Source organism: Trachemys scripta, chromosome 7 (genome assembly GCF_013100865.1).
Source record: "Trachemys scripta elegans isolate TJP31775 chromosome 7, CAS_Tse_1.0, whole genome shotgun sequence".
Classification (NCBI taxonomy): Eukaryota; Metazoa; Chordata; order Testudines; family Emydidae; genus Trachemys; species Trachemys scripta.
Window position 1 is genome coordinate 65,492,621 of NC_048304.1, and position 21,868 is coordinate 65,514,488.

Below are 21,868 nucleotides of genomic sequence, written 5' to 3' on the forward strand. Positions count from 1 at the left end.
ATATACCATATTCAACATATCATAATATGTCATGAGCGTGCCTTGGGTGACAATAGATCAACATAATACTAATGACTACCTGATAACTCAACAAACTGTGCTGCACAACAATGCTTAGGAGAGACAGCAGAACTCAATTCTGCAAACTGTTAAGCACTCTCAACTCCCACTGACATCACAGAAGGTTGAAGGCACTCAGCACCTACCAGGAGGGCTCAGTACCTTTCAACATCAAGCCTATAGAACATGCTAGCCTAGTGAGCAATGTTTGAAATCAACTGCTATCAGTGCTCTTTGGAATATCCCAACATATCAAACATATGTGATATTGATGAGGGTCTTATAAGTAGGAAACCACACCTGAACAGATGTACTGTTGTTGTAAGATAACCATGAGACCTTGAGCATGTAGTAAGGTATAAAGCCAAAGGCACTTCCTGGAGACTGAACATTATTGCACTTATACAACAATCTTACTGAATTTGTGAACAAAAAATATTAGAGTAAGACTAACAATGTAGTGTGGAGCTGATCAGTTGTTCTCTCAGACTCTCACAGCTCTGGATTTCAATTAACCAATGAGATTGCTCCCTTAGTTTTGCCCTTGCCCTAAGTAGTGCTATGGGATGTCTCTTGTAACTGGACAAATAGCTATAGTGTTAGTATCCAAATTAATCAATTGTGGTTAAAACAGTACTCATTGCTTTCTATATAAACATCTGTGGGAAGGATAAAAGCCACCTTCCTTCCATTTGCATATCTGGACCTCATTCACTCATCAATATGAATATGATGAATCAGACATTGTAATCACCACTGAAAGAAAAATACTGCATTCCATATGCATAAAACAACCCACAGAAATGAGCTCATTCCTCTTAAGCAATAATTACTATTGAGGCACAAGACATTCCCTGAGGATTAAAGGCTGACTAGGTGGAACAGATGACCCAAGATATCACCAAGACATTTCAGTCAACCCTCAGGAAATGCCCTGTGCCAAGGTTAACATTTCTATTATAAAACAGGAAAAGAAAGAAACATGTACGTAGATTTTTTTCTGAATGGATGATGTAGTTTCTATTGGTACATACAGGGCACTGCTACAGAAATAATATGCTGTGCATTAGCCAACCCAGATTGCTTTTCCTTTCATCTGTAAGATAGAGATACCATAAGAGAGCCCTACCATAAAAATGGTTAAAACCCTATTGTCATGTGGGGATCTCTGTGATTTTTAATTTTAACTTCATACATCTCATATCTGATTTTCAGAGGTAGAAACCACTCAACTCCAGCTGAGTCAATGTAAATTGTGGGGTTCTTAGCAAATCTCAGAATCAGGATCCCTGGTGTCTCAGGTTGAATACCCAAAAATATTTTGGAAAGTGTGGGCCTAAGTCACTTGCCCAAGGTCACAGAATGAGCCTGTAGCAAAACTGGGAACAAAAATACCCAGGTCTCCTGTGCTTTAGCTAGGAAAAGTTCTTCTTACTTGAGCTTATGGTATGTTTAAGGACTAGGTGTGACATATGAAGCCCTAAAGTGTAGCTCACTATTTACTTCCTTCCCTTTAAGAGGAGAAAGAGGAGAAAGGTAAGCAAATGCAAGGTTTTAATGTCAATATGCTGAAACAATAATCAATCTCACTTCCCCTAAATACAAGTACAAATATTATGTCTGTGTGCATTTAGTCTGTGATGCATTTATATTAAAAGTAGGTGCAGTCCCCCAGGCGCCTGGCAAACTGCCAGCATAATCACTAGTCTTGCAAAGTCTGGAGATCTCTCAAGGAAATGTTGGAGACAAATCTACAGTACAATTCCATACAGTATGTCTTCATGGTGGATTTTTGCTGTGTCACCCTCGTAATACAATTTCCCCCTGTCTAGCAGCTCTTGTTACTGTGCTACAGGTATGGATTGAAAATATAATGCGAAACATATATATGATATAACTAGAATATGTTTTATGCTACATATGCCATGTAACATATCTATGTAAAGTTGATGATCCACTGAATACATTCCTCCTATTTGTATGCATGTATCATTTTTGTACTTGAAGTTAGGAATATTAGCTGTATATTTGCTTGATTTCTATTGAGAAAGGAATGTGCAAATTAAATGCCCAATCAAGAACACTTAAGCCAACAATGAACTCGAAGACGCCAATCCACATCGGAGCTTTCCCAGGAATGTGTCTTGGCTCTCAGTCATGCATGGACATGTGACTTGCCCATGTGACTCCAAAACTCCATCTTGGAGCTGGACTTTGCATAGGAGAGTGGAGGGGGTTTCCCCCCACAAGAGAAAGTATATTTAAGCCTGCGGGAGACCCCTCCATTTTGTCTTCAGCTGGCTACAGGGATAGCTTCTCCACCCCAAGGATACCTGAAAGAGACTGGAACGAAGGACAGTAGCTACAGGGGGTGTGAGTGATTGCTGGACCCAGACTAGAAGGAGTCAGTAAAAGGAAGCTTACTGGAACTGGTGAGGTTTTATCTGTATTCAGTTGTCTTAGACATAGACTTGCATGTTCTATTTTATTTTGGTTGGTAATTCACTTTGTTCTGTCTGCTATTACTTGGAACCACTTAAATCCTACTTTCTGTATTTACTAAAATCACTTTTACTTATTAATTAACCCAGAGTATGTATTAATACGTGGGGCGAGGGGGACAAACAAATGTGCATATCTCTCTATCAGTGTTATAGAAAGTGAACAATTTATGAGTTTACCCTGTATAAGCTTTATACAGGGTAAAACAGATTTATTTGGGGTTTGGACCCCGCTGGGATTGGGCATCTGAGTGTTAAAGACAGGAACACTTCTATAAGTTGCCTTCAGTTATGACTGCAGCTTTGGGGCACGTGGTTCAGACCCTAGGTCTGTGTTGGAGCAGACTGGCGTGTCTGGCTCAACAAGACAAGGTGCTGGATTCCCAGGCCGGCAGGGAAAGCAGGGACAGAAGTAGTCTTGGCACATCAGTTGACAGTTCCCAAGGGGGGTTCTGTGATCCAACCCATCACACATACCCAGTTAGGAAAACTACATATTGTTAAGGAATTAATCTCATATAAACCAAACTGTTATGTGTTCTACAGAGGCGGACAGATAATCTATGTGAACTAGGAATAGTATTTTCCCACAATCTAACACACACTGCATGTGCTTCTGTTTAATTGGAAGAATTTACTTTCACCCTTGGAGCACCTTGGAACACCCAGCAGATATCCACAGTGAGGTATGTGAATGGCCTTGTTAATGTACGCTGTACAACATGAATTCTGATTGAAAGTAATGGCCACCTGAAAAAAAAAAAGAGGGCATTGCACAGGAGATTTAAGACTTTGTTAAAAAACAAATCCTCACCTCTAGGTAGAGATGGAAATGTCATTTGCCTTTGCTGCCTTTAAAAAGAAACAATGCTATTTTAAAATGTCTCTAACTCTGTACAATATGCCTGCTTAGAAAGGAAAAAATGGGAACAGAAGGCAGGCTTTACCTAGAGTTTCTATGACAACCCGCAAATCTGCTTGTTTGCTGTAACTGAACTGTTTATAGGTGTTTTGCACTTGCATATATCACCTTTCATCTGAGCGACATAGAGCATTTTGGAAACATTAATTAATAGGAACAACCTGTCTGTGAGGTAGAAAAATTGCTCCTATACAACCATGCATTTCATTTTACCTACTCAAGTAAGTGCAGTTAGGATGGAATCAAGGAGGCCGATTCCGAATTCCATGCTCTATTTCTGTTGTCACAGTGCATAACTTTCTGATACATCCCACTATTGGGATGAAATTTCACAGGTTTTGTTCCTGCCCAAAAGAGAAAAGGTTTTGTCCAAAAAAATCCGTTCAGATTTTTTGAGTATTGAGAATAAAAAATATCTACATTTTCCAATTCAAAGATTAAAAAGAAATCTAACCATGCTATTTTTGGACAGGGCATTTGAAAGATAAATGATTGGTGTTTGAAAGATAAAATTTGACATGGACCAAGTGCTCATTAAGGGTTAGTGTCTTTGCTTGGGTTGAAAAAAAGAACAGCTCTGATATAATAAAGTTATTAACATTGTGAAGCTGCATCCTGAAACAGCAGTTGATATATCTATTAACTCTACAGGTGCAGAGCTGAAGGGCAGTAGCACTACCAGGTCATCATCCTTTTTGCACACCCCATCTGTGGCCCCAAGAAGTCGTGAGACCTCCTTGTCAACCTCCTACTGGCCCTGGCCAAAGTCTCCATCTACACTACCAGGAGGAGGATGCTGGATGAGGGGGTGCTCTGCGATTGTGGGGCCTATTTCCGTTCCTCCCTAGTTTCACGTATCGGGGCAGAATTCCACTGAGCAGTGTCTGCTGGCTCCCTCGACACCTTTGAGGAGCAGTGGGCACTGTCCGGGGTTCTCTGCTCGGTGTCCCCATCTGGTACCCTTGTTTTGAACCTATGACCTTCACCTCAGTCCCTGTTTTTCTCATTTGTTGTCCCCCGTACTCATTTGGTCCCTGGGTCCAGTGGTCCCTCCTGCTAGGCTGGGGGAGGGGCCTTTAGAAGTGGGCAGGCTTGCGCCTGCCCACCTCCTGGGTTTCCAATAAGACAGGGTCATCATTAGCCAGTCATTGGGAGTTAAGGATAGTATGGGAAGTACTGGTATACCAGAGGTGGGGTAAGAAGTATTGAACCCAAAAATAGTAATAGATGCTGTAGCGGGGTGGTTACCCGCTCCAGCCCTGACAGGGTAGAAGCCAGCCCTGAGAGAGGGCTAGGAGAGAAAACCTGGGCTGATTGGGGAAGTAGCCACAGTTGGGCTACACCCTAATCAGGCCACAGCTGGCCCTTATAAGAGGGCAGTGGACTGGGGAGCAGGCAGACTTTCTCTGCTTTCAAAGAGAGAGAGGGGCCTGGCTGCTGGGAAGCTCAGGGTGCCTAGAGTTAGGAAAGGCCAGAGGGGCTGGGGAGCTCCAGGCTGGCAACTCCCCAGGCTGCAGGGCCTTGTCCAAGGCACCATAGAGGTACTAGGTTGTAGAGAAAGGCAGCAAGTCCAAAACCCCCTTGCCTGTGATGAGTGGCTTATACTGCAGTCTGCCCCAGGGAGCAGGGGCTAGTTGGTGACTGGCAGTAGCCTTCGACTGAGGTGAGGTGGGGATGGGGGGAAGGTTCCCCAGGGAGGGGAGACCCTGAGAGTGAGGGGTTACTACCAGGGGGCAGCACCCCAGATAACGGGGCACCGGAGTCCAGGGAGGGATGCGGGGGTCCAGCGGCAGTGGGACACCGGCCTGCAGAGGGCACTCCGGAGGCTGGACGAGCTAATTCCCTGAGACAAAATCAGGAGGCACCGCAGGGGTGAGTCCCGCATTGCTTACAGATGCATACTGATATTTAGTTCTTATATGGCATTTTTTCTTTGGTAAATCTCAAAAGCTTGATTCCCATTAAATTAATTTCCCCTTCTGTAGAGCATACAGTAAACTACAACCAAAATAATGGCTAGGCAGCTGGCAAGTTGTGACCACTACTAATGATTGGTTAAGCACTGCACACAGCCTATTTTATTTGTTACCCAGTTTCCCTTATCCCATCCCAGCATGCTTGTTGTCTTCTCCACCTGTTACACCTTGTCTTTCAAACTTTAAGCTCTTTGGGGCTGGGGCTGTCATTTATTATATGTTTGTACAGTACCTAGCACAATGGAGCCCAACCTGGTTCCAGCTTTGAGGTGCTACCACTATAGAAATGGTAAATTAATGACAATAACATGCTTTACTAAGGAAAGCAAGTATATTTGTCTCCACTTTCCAGATGAAAAACTGAGACATAGAGGTGAAATGGCTAGCCCAACATCATGTGGCAAGTCAATGTCAGAACCGGGAATGGAACCATGTTCTGTCCAGACTCCCAGTTTAGCACCTTATACAAGAATGAAGGACAGGATCTATCAAATTACTTAGAGCAGGAGAAGTTAAACACCTGCAAATGCCAGAAGCTAGGAATGGACAACGGGGACGGAGCACTTGATGTTTACCTGTTCTGTTCATTTCCTCTGAAGCACTTGGCATTGGCCACTTTTGGAAGACAGGATACTGGGCTAGATGGACATTAGTTAACCCAATATGACAGTTCTTATGTTCTGAATATTTTTTAAAAACAAACATACTTATGGACCATTAGGCAAGAATAGGTAAAACCAAGAAAGTTTGCAAATTTTATTAACCATTATATCTATTCTTCTCTCCATGACAAAAAAATCAAACTGAATTTTCAACACTTGATAATTTGTAATCATCCCAAAATACAGTACTCTGCAGTCAACAAAAGTAGTGAACAACTCATTTTGTTGAAGCAGAAAATCAACTACATCTAATTTTAAAGTTACCTTAAAAATTCAGCCTCTGGCAAACTGAAGCCCTAGAAAATTTCAGTCTGAAAGGTCTAAGTTCCAGAAAATCATGAGTGACTAAAATAGAAGCTTAGAAAGGCAACTCTTGCAAAATTTAATTCCAGCTACCGCTACAGCTACAGCTGCATTACACATCCAGATGTGTTCAACATTTCTCTTATGTAATAGCAACACTGACTCAGTCTATTTTTATTTTCAACCTACATTCTCTATTCTTTTTTAACATATTTAATATGCATTTAAATATAAAAAAGAAATTGTAGGGTTCTTTTCTCAAAGTCACTTTTGTGATGTATCTGTGATTGCACAGCAATTCCTCAGAGTGCTTCAAAGCCAGTTTCACTTATACTGTGCATACACCCAGCCTTTTATCTATTGTATAGTACTGCTCTGTTATTATTTCTTCACCTCAAATCATTAACTAGACAGCATCACAGCCAGCAGCGAACTGGCAGAAATCACTTTTTAAAATGTACTGTTTAATTGGTGAATTATTTAGAGGCACAGCAGGTACAAGTAAGATAATACTACCTTTATCCAGTCTGCTTACCTGTTTCACAAGGTGCTCATTATTTTAATTACTTGATGACAAGAGCATTTAAATAGATTAAAGTGAGAGGATGCATATTTTGTTGTATACACTTTTCCTGCGCTTATTTATAAATGAAAGTAGGATGCGTGTTTTAGAGGTCAGTACAGGGGATTAGGAATCAAATCTTCTGGGCTTGACTCCCAGCTCTGCCAAGGACTTACTATGTAACTGTGGACAAGAGACTTCAACACTTTGGCCTGCATTTTCAAAAATGCTTAGTGATTTTGGTTGCCTCAGTGCTTGGATGCCAGTTAGAGTCACTTTAAAGGGGCCTGCTTTTCAATTTGAGGCATCACTAGTCACTTTTCAAAATGGAATCCTGTATGCTTCCGTTTACCCATCTGTAAATTAGGTACAACACTACTGAACTACCTCACAATTGCTCTGTGAGGCTTCAACAATTAAATATTTCAAATAATTTTCAGATTCCATGCTATATAGGTGCAAAGTGTTATTAAATGACCATGAATTTTGTGCTATTAGCTTTCATACCTAAAACAATTAAACTATGATCATCACATATGGACAAAGAAATTTACTTATCAAATTCTGCATGTTCCACTATCTTCACACAGGACTGCCTTATCAAATGGATATCAGAGAGATATTGAGGAAACCTTAACATAAACTGAGGCTAGCATGCATCCTTCCTTTTCCACAAAGGCTGGACATGTGGGAAAGCGGCCAGCCAAGCAACCTTAAAGATATTGGCAGTGAGAAAGACTGCAAGGTCTTTTAAGATTTCATTAGAGGCCCCACCATGGTGGAAGGGAGCACTTCTGATATTGCCATTTAAATATGTGGATTTGAAGAGTCTAAATTTCATCAAATCATAACACCATCCAAGTATGAATATAATCTGGACCAGAACACTGGGGCATTGACGCATCCCAACTTCACATTAAAGGGAGCCAGTATTCTCAATGCAGGTGCTGTTTAGCTACACCTGTACAGAACAGCCCATGCTCTGGGAACCCATCCTCAGAGCCTGGGCAGCAGGACAGTCTGCATCCAGGAAACGTCTACACCAAGGGACATCAGCTCTTCAAAGCTGACACTGCAATTTCAAGTTTGGCAAAGAAACATTCAAATCCTTTTGGCTGGTTAGGGCAAGACTGCTTCAGATTCCAACACAAATGGCTTGCCCAATCTCTATAAACAGCCAAGGGAGAACTCTGCATTCTGAAGGGTTTTCAATTATGCAGCTGTGTTTCTATTTCATTTAAAAATCTTTCAGAAGAGCAGCCTCTTCATCCCCTGCATTCTATTAAACGGGGATGATGTATCTGCAGTTCTCTTTACCCCCTTTCATTGCTTACAAGGCAGTGACTTATCTTGAAAACACCATCAGATGCTGTCCCAAAGAGAATCCAAAGAGAATGATGAGCCAGCATCTTGCATTTATTATGCTGTCTCTCCTTACAATGGAGCAGAAGTCTAACATATTGGCTTGGGAGTTTTTAAGCAATTCCTTTCTGAGGTCTAAGGTTGACTCTATCAACAAATTGGCAGGGTCCAATTAAATATTATTGCTGTGAACAGAGGTCTTAGTTTCAAATAACACAATTGTTTGTTTTTTATCAGTATTGTTAACGGATAGTGAAGGTACCAAGTATATCAAGACACAAAGTACCTGCCAAAAGTACTGGGAACACCTGCTATGCAGCCAAACGTGCCAGGAACATGCAAGATATTCATCAGCATAGCAGATGTTCTCTATCAGATAAATCCAGGTGAGACACCTGCTGTTCTGCTGAATGTGCCAGGTACCAGTACACCCAGGTTAAAAAACAAACAAACAAACCACCTGTTCTGCTGCTGAGTTTATCAGGCACATGAATTTGGTTGAAATGTTAATGGCCAACATCAGTGCAGAAGATGCAGTGGGGAAAACAGTGAAGGTATTTAAAATACACTTTGAAAAGAGAATCAGCCTTAGCTTAAAGATAAAAGGAAGCAAAGGCTGAAGTAACTAAATGCCTTCTAAGAAGTACTTCTGTCCTACAAACTGGGCTATTCACACACTTCTTTGAATTTGTCCTGTCACTATTGGGTTACATTGATGTCAGCTATCATACTGTACCTATGGTTTGGTTAGTTTGAAAGCATTCATTATTGATACGCAGAAAAACATTATTCCTTCCAGTGAAGAAAGAGAAACAGGATGACTCGTGGAAAACATGGCTGATGAGAGGCAAACGTTTTTGTTCTATAAAATATTTATAAGCTACGTAATGTGTTGTTTGCGAATATGGCAACTTCAAAAAACCTGAGCCCAAAATAGATTTCAGTCTTAATATTTCAAGAGCAAGCCAGCTACACAGCTAGGGTTAATTACTCTGTTTCCTTCTATATCCAGCCAGAATTCTGACGATCCTTCTGAGTCCTTAATTTAACTCTCTCAACATCAAGGCCCAAGCCTGTAGCCAAGGGATAGCTTTAGATAACATCCCTACATTTACACAGCGTAAGATGTGCAGGGCATAATCCACTCTCTCCCCTCCTATGACTAGCTCCCTCCCTTAGCTTACACATACCCACTTATTGTGGCAGATTTTTGCTTGTCTAATATGTCCCAAAAATCCCCACCATATTATATCTGCCTCCAACCACCCTTTCAAGCCATGAGATGTTGATTGTGACAGAAGCAGGCAAACAAATTTAAGAAGTTGACCTGAGAGGCAAGTGGAGATTGGTTAAGAGAAAAATAGGATTCTAATAACCACCCTATGGCAGAATGGGTCTGTGGGCATTTATGGGCTCTAGGTAAAAATGATTATATGACAATATCAGAGGCATAGGTCTATAGCAGCCAAAGGTCTGAGGAGAACTCAGCCTAAGAACACAGCCCAAAAATCTTAATAGAGGGGTCATTTGTGAATGTTAGAAGATCCTTGTTCCTTCCCACATTGGTTAAAAAGCAGAGCGTGGACATCACAGAGTACAACATCTGCATCATGATACAAAGGGCCTGGTGTTTTGACCAGCACTGTGTGGAATTCTGTGCTTTTGGCTCTGCGTTTCAAGTAAATATTTTCACAGATGAAGTTGTTTTATTATTTATATTAAGATAGCACCTACAGACCCAGATCAAGGCATGGGGTCCCATTGTGCTAGGTGCTGTATGTCCATATAATAAATAGTTGTGGTCCAAAGAGCTCACCCATGTAAACAGTTCTGGCTTATGTTAGTTCATGCTCTGAGTTCCTCTGTCAGTTCTGGGTTTAAAAAAAAAACCCTCTGAACACGTTTAATCCATTTTGGGGGTCAGAATAATATCAAATCTTTGAGTTTGATATACTTTCTAGCATGCATGGGCTGAGCTCCAGTCTGAAACCATTATGTTGCCCTGAAACAGATGTAACCGGTTTCATTATAAAAGTATGACACAGATTCATTAATGTGGCCTCAGACTTCTGCCTATCACTTCCTTTTTGAGGGCACTTCAACTCCCAGATGTAGAAACTGAACCGAGGTTCTAAAGGATCTGCTCTAGGAATTATTTTGGGGAAGTTCTATGGCCTGTGTTTTACAGATGATCACAATGGTCCCTTCTGGCCTCGGAATCTATCATTTTATGCATATGGCCCCACAAACCACCAGGCCCAAACCATACACACACTATTTATTATGTACTCCTTCAGAGAACATGGATAATAGAATAATAAGTGACTGTGACACAGCTGACAGAAAGTAAAATTAATACCACTGCTATGCTCTACATATTCTGTGGATAGACAGCTTCAATGTCCTGTGCTGCATATCTGCCAACATTTGAAACCTAATATAAATAAGGACATCTGAGGAGAAAAAATGTGTATTCATCTTTAAATGCCAGTGAAAGATAAAGGAAACTTTTTGGTGGGATGGAGTGGGAAAATGGCAAATATCTCACTAAAAATGGAGGGGATTGTTTCCCATCAAGTCGGGATGATTGCCATGGATAGATGTTTTCAATCCAGTGACTACAAATATACAAAATATTTATTTTTAAAAAGCATTACATGAAAACAAATTAAGAAAAATGTTTTCTGCCCCATCACCCCACCTTCAAGTTGATTTTATGCTGGTGAAAAGGGCTAGATTGACAACCGTGGAGACTGAAGTCTTATATAGCCACAAAATATTTAAATTATGGACAGGGCAGCATGCGCTACCCTACCTGCCTCAACTATGATTTAGAGTTACCGCTGCCATGGGCGTAACATTTATTACCACTGTAGTAAGAGTCCCAAAAGTGCTGGACTGGACTGTTTACTGTTGCTTTTCTAATACTTTGTGACAAACCATGAACATAGATCCAGAATGAACAACTCACAAAATGTCCTGCTTACTGTGTCGGTAATTTTGGCCATATGACAGCTCCATGCAGTAGTTAATTCCTTGGCTTCTCCACTGGATTGGATAAAAATAGGGGACATGGGAATTCTGAAGCAAAGTGGAATGTTAATTTGCATGTTCATTCTCAGATTTCCTTTGCATCTTATTGCTAGTTCATAGCAGAACTGAAGTCTGAGTTTGGAAGGATTCCCTTCATTCAGCTCCTGTTATCCTTAATAAGATTTAAATATGGAAAGAAGGCACTAGAATTAAGACAAAACTAAGAAGGTACATTATTATTTTGAGACTGTTGAAGGGTTCATGGTAATTTAAAGCATACTGTTAGGTAATTTTAGGATGGGAGGATGCCAGTCACGGTTGATCAGCAATAAAAAACAAGGCACATGAAGTGAGCTTTCAGAAGAGATTGAAGATTTGAGGATAGAACTCAAGGATAGCTATAAAGTGTGGCACAGTGTAAGTGATCTGGTGAAAAGGAGGATTAGAGAGAGTACGCAAAATAGCTAAAGCTAGTAAAACAATTATAGGAACAGAAAAGTAATGAGCAAAAAGGATTTCCAAGCATTGTAGCAAATGTGAAAGGAAAAAGCATATTTTTCTTAAGAATGTTAATGGGGAATTAAAAATCAAGGATAAATAGGGCCCTACTAAGTTAGAGAAATAGTGGAAAGGAGAAAAGAACAATGCAGGATTGTCTAATATCTCTTCTCCTTGAGACTAACAACAACAAAAAAACTCTCAAGAATGAGAATGCAGAAGGATAGGAAAATAATATGATGCTTTCAGATGCAAATTATGCAATGGCAACTAGGCACCAAAAAAAATGGTGCATAAGAAATCATCAGAAAGGGTTTCTCATTGCTGTCTGGTTCAAATTAACACATGCCCATATATGTCTTGCTGCAGCAGGGATCATACAATGACCATGTTCTTTTCTGTGAATGTTACTTGGAGTATGTAAGGCTAGCGATATGAGAATCTTCCTGAGACATTTGTGCTCATTTTAATTGTCAATATTCTATGAAAACAGCTCTGCAAAACTTGGCTATGCCAATCCACAGGTTTCTGTGTGAATAACATTATTTTCCTTCCATTCAAACAGGTAACTCTACGTTGTGTGGTTTCCACATAAAATCATAAATTGGCCCATGTCTGCTTAAAAAGAGAGAAATAATTAATGAACTATTCAACAAAACTTGTGGCAAAACCCAGCATAGGCTAGGATTGCATGGGTAGGTGTAGGGTGGAGGTTACGAAGACATTTCACACATCTTCAGTCTGGTTTCTGGCCCACAAACAGAAATCTGTGAATCCTTCTCCCTTGTTACTAGTCAGAGCATTCCTGATTAATCCAGTGTATGAAGACTGAAGCATTATCTCATTAAGAGATTCCCCAAAGCCCCCATTCAATTATGAAGTGGCAGCAAAAAGGGCAAGACAGTCATTTGATTTGATTAATGGGGACACAGAATTTAAATCAAAGGAGATGCTATCATTATTCTTTGGTCCCTATGCACTGTGGCAATAGGTTCATTAAATAGATAAGACAATTATTACATAGGACAGTGGTTTAGTGTTTGAGAACCTGTTCTATGATTTAAATATTGCACTGCAAAACAACCCTTCCAAAGAGGTAAATGTCCTTAAAGTGATATACAGGACAATGACCATGATCATAGTAGATCACACAAATATCTAGAGATGAGGCAACTGCAGTTGCAAACACATATGGGGGAACTTTTCATACAGGTAAATTATCAGAATTATGAAAGGGGGAGGGATTCTTGCTGGGAAAACACCCTGACAGAAACTCCATCACATCCAAATATTTTGGTTTGTTTGCACAGTATGAACACCAATACAGATGTGAATTGGAAATGGATCATGGACAGAAGCATGAAATGAGCACACCAGGGACACTAGTTATTGATATTCCTCACTGTCAAAGAATATGAAATATTTTAAGGGTCAATAATTCATTCAGCACTTGTTGGAAATATTTTTATTGTTTCACTTACCCTAGTAATGCTTACCACTTGTAGTTAACATAATGATCAATATAATATTCCACTCACTTTTATCCAAAGCACTTTATAAAAGTGGGAATATTAACCCCCTTTAAAGTAGGAGAGACAGAGATCTTAAGTAACTTGCCCAAGGTTACACAGTGTGTCAAACAAAGTTCTCCTTACTGCTAATCTCTGGCCTTAATAACCTGACCTTATTACGTCTAATATAATATGACTCTCTTTATAAAAAGCCTCCTTAAAACACTAAGAATTTGAAGGATAGTTTTACATAAAGAGTGTATAATATACACAAGAGGAATTTCAGTGGAGTAGAGTTGGTTGGAAATTTTTCAATTAAACTTTTGTCAAAGTACTGATTTCTAACTGAAATTTTTCATGGAAACATATCACTTCAGACAAAACTTTTGTTGGGAAAATTTCTCAGTTCCAGGACGAAATTTCTGATCAAAGCCAGAGATATCACACTACCCCAGAACACCCCATAGTCTGGTGGTCAGGGCCCTCCCCTGTGATGTTAGAGACCCAGGTTCAAATCACTGCTCTGACTAAATTAATCTCTTTTCTCCCTACATTTGGCCAATTTTGTTTTAAAACATCTCAGTTATGTACTGATACAGAAGGAAGAAATGTCTGAAATATCAAAAATTGTCATAGGACAGGGAAATCACTTTCCACCCTGCTTGGCAATGAAGAGAAAATGAATGTTCTTTCACCACTAGGTAGATAACCAAACCTAGGTCATCGGTGACCAGACTCATTGCAGCTATCTTGTGGTCTCAATTTAATTCCTAATAAATTCTGGTGTCAATATCAAAAAGCTGCATGATAATTGGCACTTAGTACCAATCTTTCTGGCAGTTTCAGCAGAGAGGCTGCCAGACTATTCCCTTATCTGCAGAGGTACTCCCTCTAACTCAGGGTGAGTCATGCTGGCAGTGCAGCATGAATGAAACATTAATTGCTGCTGCCTGCACTATGCCGTATTTGTTCCCACGTGCATCTCCACCTATGGTTTGGGAGAGACTTTTTTATTTTTAAGATAACTGAAATACTAGCAGCAAATTAAAAAAAAAATACAAAAAGCAGAGGACTTACCCTCTTAGAGTTGTCACTCAGAAACCTTGCAATAACCAGCAAATTTCTTGAGTTTTTTTTTTAAAGATTGAATATGCTCAAGAAAGAAATGTAGCAGACTATATAGACAAGAGAAATGAAAGAGCGAGAGGCAGTGTGGTTCTGTGAATAGGGCCTGAGACGGGACATGCATTCTGTTCCCAGCTCTGCCACTGACTTGCCCCAAAGAACTTACAATCTAAGCAGACAAAGGGTGAGATGGGAAACCAAGCACAAAGAGGTGAAGCGAATTGCCCAAGATACAGCTCAAATATGTGTTTGATATGGCTATTCCTTTTATGAATCTGTCTGATGTTCAAAGCCATTAATATAACCCATAGTCCAAAATGAAATTCTTTTTAAAATAATAACCCTCTTCAATGGATTCTTAACATTATTGCAATTTGTAGTGAAATATTAACAGTGTCAAATTTCCAAATTCATAAAAAAAAGTGAGTTAGCCATCCACTAATGTTTATTTTAAATTGTTAGGAATTCCATAGAGGATTATGGGTAGTTTCTTAAAATAATACGATAAACACATTTTGTTAACATGGAGTCATGCCTGACTCCCAAAACCTACCCCTCTATTTATTCAATCAGTACTTGGGTGATGTTTTTCACCCCTGTGAAAGAGTGAATAAATTACTTAGATATTCCTTGACTTTGAGGGAACAAAATCCTTTATCTTTGATCAATATGCTGTGGTTACCATAATAAAATATTGGAGTAATGGGATTAGATGTTGCAGGCAGGAACAAGAATGTGGCCTGCAGGATTCTGCTCTTTGGCAGGAATCCCCCATTAAAATGCTGGTGCAACAATAATAATTTAATGCTAATGTACAGGGGTAAGTTAAGGACACTAAAACATAAAAAATCACGTTTCAGACAACCATGTCCTTTGCTATGTAACTCTAATATTGCAGGGTCCCATTCAGGGTAGCACTTAAGCATGTCTGACTATATGCGTGCACTTATAAGCATGGGCTGATGTTCCTTGTAGGAACATTTTCCTGAATGGGATCCTTAGATTATTAAAACCAAAAAAATGCTCAACATCTCTATTACTGCCACTAATTATTTTAACATTCTGCACTTCACTCTGCCGGGACAGCAAACCCAGACTGGTCAGTTCAGTTCAAGCCCCCGCTCCTCTCTCTCTCATTCCCATGCATAGAGGGAAGCCTATACCCACTGAAAGTGGGGATTCCACTCTATGCAATGTGCTCCCCCCTTTTTCCTCAACCCCACAGAAGCCACTCCATAAGGGCTACATGGGGTTCCAGCTTGTCAAGTTAGAAGGGAGCACAGAGGAAGAAAGAGTGGGAGAGCTGGCAGCCGGTTTCCTGCAGATTATTCTGCCACACACCCAAAAAGCCTATAGTACAGAAGAGCACAATATAGTATACCCTCCAACTGTATTCGCTTTCACTAGCCCCCCTGCATTATGGAGCCTATGAGTCTTTAAAGCAGTGGTTCTTAACTTTTACTGCAGCCTGCACCCCTTTGGTTCTCAAAATACGTTCTCGTACCCCTTATCAAAACTCGTTGAAGTACGTCAGTTCTTTAAACCTAGATATATTTTTTGTTTGTATATTACAGTAATTGTTAAATGTATAATGTTAATAAATACATAGGTTTGATGAAACAAAATAGTTGTACTTGCATGCCTGTGCTTAATTTCTGTTTTCAATGATTTACCTTCTAAAAAAATCTGGCATGTCTCGCACCCCCAGGGGGTGTGTGCACCCCAGGTTAAGAACCTCTCCTTAAAGTAGGGTTACCATACGTCCGGTTTTTCCCGGACATGTCCGGCTTTTCGGCAATCAAACCCCTGTCCGGGGGGAATTGCCAAAAAGCCGAACATGTCCGGGAAAATGCTGGCCGGGCACTTCCCCTCTCGCAGCTGCTCTGCTCCTCCCCTGACTCTACAGAAGCAGTTTCTCCTCCCTTGGTGTTCACACCTCAACTGCTAGCAGAGCACCTCACCCTCCCTGATTGAACTAACCTCGTTATCTCCATACTGATTTATACCTGCCTCCAGAAATTTCCATTACTTGCATCTGAAGAAGTGAGGTTCTTACCCACGAAAGCTTATGATCCCAATACTTCTGTTAGTCTTAAAGGTGCCACAGAACCCTCTGTTGCTTTTTACAGATTCAGACTAACACAGCTATCCCTTTGATTTTAGATCAATGGTTCTCAACCCTTCCAGACAACTGTACCCTTTCCAGGAGTCTGATTTGTCTTGTGTAACCCAAGTTTCACCTCACTTAAAAACTACTTGCTTACAAAAATCAGACAAAAATAAAAGTGTCACAGCACACTATTACTAAAAAAATGCTTACTTTCTCAGTGTCTGTGTATGAAATTTTAGTTTGTACTGACTTTACTAGTACTTTTTAGTAGGGCTGTCAATTAGTCACAGTTAACTCACATGATTAACTCAAAAAAATTAATCACGATTAAAAAAATTAATCGCAATCAATCACACTGTTAAATAGTTTTGGATGTTTTTCTACATTTTCAAATATATTGATTTATATTATAACAAAAATACAAAGTGTACAGTGCTCACTTTTATATTATTATTTTTGATTACAAATATTTGCACTGTAAAAATGATAAACAAAAGAAATACAGTATTTTTCAATTCACCTCATACAAGTACTGTAGTGCAATCTCTTTATTGTTTACATTTATGGGAGATACTGCTGCCTGCTTATTATTTACAATGTCACCTGAAAGTGAGAATAGGTGTTCGCATGGCACTTTTGTAGCTGCCGTTGAAAGGTATTTATGTGCCAGATATGCTAAACATCCGTACGCACCTTCATGCTTCAGCCACCATTCCAAAGGACATGCTTCCATGCTGATGATGCTCGTTAAAAAAAAGTGCGTTAATTAAATTTGAGTCTGAACTCCTTGGGGGAGAATTGATTGTCTCCTGTTCTGTTTTACCCACATTCTGCCATATATTTCATGTTATAGCAGTCTTGGATGATGACCCAGCACATGTTGTTCATTTTAACAACACTTTCACAGCAGATTTGACAAAACACAAAGAAGGTACCAATGTGAGATTTCTAAAAATAGCTATAGCACTCAACCCAAGGTTAAAGAATCTGAAGTGCCTTCCAAAATCTGATCGGGACGGGGTGTGGAGCATGCTTTTAGAAGTCTTAAAAAAGCAAAACTCCGATGAGGAAACTACAGAACCCGAACCACCAAAAAAAAGAAAAAAAGAAGGAAAATCAACCTGCATCTAACTCAAATGATGAAAATGAACATACATCAGTCCGTTCTGCTTTGGATTGTTATCAAGCAAAAACCACCATCAGCATGGACGCATGTCCTCTGGAATGGTGGTTGAAGGGACGTATGAAATCCTTAGCACATCTGGCACATAAATATCTTGTGATGCAGGCTACAAGAGTGCCATGCAAACTCCTGTTCTCACTTTCAGGTGACATTGTAAACAAGAATTGGGTAACATTATTGTGATGTTATTGACGTGAACTGTGACTGTATAGATCATTGTTGCAACCAAGGTCCTATAGTTGCACCAAATCTTGTACAAAGGAGGTCAAGTAAGGTGTCTATAGAAAGGTTGTAATTTGCTGGTTATGATTATGCTGTCTGTATGTGTGTATCATTTTTGTATTTGAAGTTATTAATATTGGCGATGTACTTGTATCTCAATGTGCTTGATTAGCTCCTGCAAATTGTAATCAAATTTGTTTGAAGTAGGACTGAGTGGACTTGTAGGCTCTAAAGTTTTACATTGTTTTATTTTTGAATGTAGGTTTTTTGGTACATAATTATACATTTTTAATTTCAACTTTCATGATAAAGAGATTGCACTACACTACTTGTATGAGGTGAATTGAGAAATACATGTTTTGTTTTTGTGAAAATATCTGTTATCAAAAATAAATATAAAGTGAGCACTGTACACTTTGTATTCTGTGTTGTAATTGAAATCAATATTTGAAAATGTAGAAAACATCCAAAAATATTTAAATAAATGGTATTCTATTATTGTTTAAGAGCACAATTAATAGCAATTTTTAATCGCTTGACAGCCCTACTTTTTATGTAACCTAGGCAAATGTTGTAAAACGAGGCAAATGTAGATGAGTTGATGTACCCCTGGAAGACCTCTGCGTACCCTCAGGGTACACATACCCCTGGTTGAGAACCACTGTTTTAGATTATGAAGAGAAAAAATAGTCTCTACAAGAAAATCAACAAAAGGACTAATTCTTCAAAATTAAAAAATACAGCCCAATAAATTTCCATTGTCCTGCAATTTCAGTAATCCTCTCATGTGCCACATTTTTTTTTATTTCAGTGGCTTGAGTCTTCAAAAAATATTATTCTCCCTTAGTTTAAATTTAACTTCTAAAATGTATTCCCTAATAATAAGGACTACTTCCTCATCTGGATATATTATAAATGCTTATTAATGTAGGACAGCTGAATAACGTTTTCAGTCACTGATCCCTCCTTTTAGTCCAAATTTAAGCCCCTTTCTCAGAGAGGGTAAGAAAGGTGTCTGTGTGTATATATGTGTGTGTATATATATATACATATTTAATTTCACATAGGCAGATGTATGACTCTAATTCACAAGTAAATTATGAAGAGTGTACCCATAGTTTGAGCAAGGCACATGATGAGATGCTTAATCTAAACTGAGAAGGAAACCAATGTCTAAAGCAAATGTAGCTCCCATAAAATACAACTTGGAATGAATGAAAAGCATAATGGCCTGACTGTAGCAATGGAGTTTATATTTACTGGAACATTTGCAGATAATATTTATGCTGGAGCGTCTTCTCTCAGAGCGATTTACATGTGAAATGAAAAGAACAAGACTGGATTTTTAGGACCTTCATCACAGAACAGCAGGTTTATCACAGATTTATCACTTAAAACTTCTTCTCTTACACTGAGGATGTTTCACTTGATTGCAAGACTCCCTGAACATTGCTGGTTACCAATTCTTTTTTAAGATTTAAATTTCTAGGATGGTAGTAACTGTCAGTTATTATCCAAAGGTACCTGTCTTAGATACATGAAAAGAGGTTGGTGGCTTCCAATACAGTATCTAGTGATGTCCAGATATAATTGGTATTTTTATGGATAGTCTCAGCAGAATAGTTAAAATTCAGTGTGTATGAAGGCTGAACAGCCTTTCACCTCTAGAAGTAGCTTCTCCAAGTTGGTGGGCAGTCAGGCACAAACACTAGCTGTGTTGTAATTATTCCATGGATAAATTTAGTTTTCAGGGTTAACAACTCAGACAACACGTAAACAAGCCACATGCCATATTTGGTGATGGTAAATCTGAGAGCCAACTAAAATGGCAGAGCAAGGAGACAAATGTATACATCATGACGCTTTGATGACCTCACCTGTCCTCTGCCATTAATCCATCTCCACCAGAACTATGTCTAACATTCCAAACTTCTGAGATTCTTTTTTAAAACAACTATCTGAGTAACATTCCCTTTACTCAGTCCCAGGTTCTAATATCGGCAGCATTCCGTCCTGCACAGGCAACAGGATTTAGGCCCAATACTGTGAGACAAAAAGGCTAGAAATTGATATCAAATACCATTAGGGCTCTGGCTGGGGACACTGACTGTCCAAAGCCAAGTTCTGACTGGCTGCTAAAGCCTTTTTGCTGATGTCACATTCATGCACTAATTCATAATGACACACAGTTGGTGCCTCATCAGCAAGACAGGGAGGATCCCTCCACCTAATATATTATCAAACCGGGAGGAGAAGAAAGCTCAGGAACCAGGGAAGGCTCCACCAACGAAACAAACTCCCAGCCTCTTCATAGAAGAAAGTAGAGATGGTGCCCTGAGTGTACAGCCCCTTCTAAATACTCATCATAGGACTGATGATAAGCAGCACCTCAGCACTTCTCCCACCCAGCAGCCTGCCAATGGAAGATGACCAGAACCAGGTGCTGTTGCCTCTCTTCAGTACTCCTCCACCAAGTCTATATCTGGATAGGACACCCAGTCTGTCAGCAGAGAGGAAGAAGATGAGGTAAAGGAACACCTGTAGCCCACCTCATCTCCCAAGTGCTCCCTATTCTCAGGGGAGGAAAAGGAGGCCCTTAGTACTGTGTCTGTTACCTGGAGGAACTGGGACTATGAAGCCTCAATGCTGCCAACACCCAAGAAAAATCCTGCATGGGATCCCCTTTGCAGGTGTTCCCTTCTCCTACTCCCTGTTCTGTAGACTCAAGGAACTCCTTTGCAGCCACACTGCCAAACTCAGGTTCCTCCACCTCCCTCACCAATGTCTTGGAAGCAGATTTACTTAAGTAGGAAGAAAAAGGGGATGGTATAACTGGGAGGTTAAACTCATTCCTTTCAACACCCCATCACAGTCCTCCATTCTGGCTGCAGAGAGGCCTCTGGACATATTTCCCATGAGGAAGTGTCCTAATGCACAATCCTGCAGCAGCTACATCAAATGTTTAAATGGAAAAGTATGTAGAATTCCTTTAGCCATTATTTAATGTGAGACGGCAGACAGAAACAAGGAAAAGAACCAGATCCAGCCCTCTGGAAACCATCAATGGTCCATAGACCACAGCCTGGAAAAAGAAACATTCAGTTATGCAGATCATCAAAATTTAAAAGCCATTTAATGCCACTAAACTGTACAAGAATGATGCACTTTGGCTAGCATTGCACTATTGTAGAAATCCTATGCTGTTCAGCAATAATTTTATTGCCAGAACAAAAAACAAAACAAAAACAGCCCATTTAAGCAGGACCTGAACTCTCAGTGGGATTGACAAAGCTACTAGAACTGGGCTGTTGGAATGACAGGAGCTGCTAGACAGAGTAACCTGAAAATGCTTAGTGACAGATGAATGTTTTATTGCTTTGGTTGATAATTTGGAAGTGGGTGGGCACTGGGGAATTCCTGAGCTTCAGTGTGACAATCTGAATGTAGTGAAGGGGGTACAACGCACTTTACTGATGCACACCTTATAGGGACAAGGGGTGGAAATGAGTTTCTGAAGGCAGTGTGTATTGGTTCAGATTTGAACTTCTCAGTTTGAGATTTCTTTGGATTCTCCTCCCCTATTTATTCTGCAATCTTTAGGTGTAAGGGACCAGATATAGATATGGGTGTCTAAACTATGTCCCCATGAATTAAGACTTCATTCTGAGATCCAGGAAATGACTTTTTGTATATCAAGTGCATTCTTTCAATAAGCACTCACCTTGTTGTATGTATCACAGGATCAATTTATGTCACTATGTTAGAAACTGTGGTCCAACAGTTAAAGACAGACCTGGATCATTAGCTGGGAAGAGTTTCTCCTTCTTAATTTGTGGCA

General features: G+C 39.8%; 1 protein-coding gene across 24 annotated transcripts in view; it reads right to left on the reverse strand.

Annotated features, from left to right (window-relative positions):
• Positions 1-21,868, reverse strand: part of KCNMA1 (potassium calcium-activated channel subfamily M alpha 1) — an 871,895-nt gene that overhangs the window by 652,665 nt on the left and 197,362 nt on the right. The window lies entirely within an intron of this gene.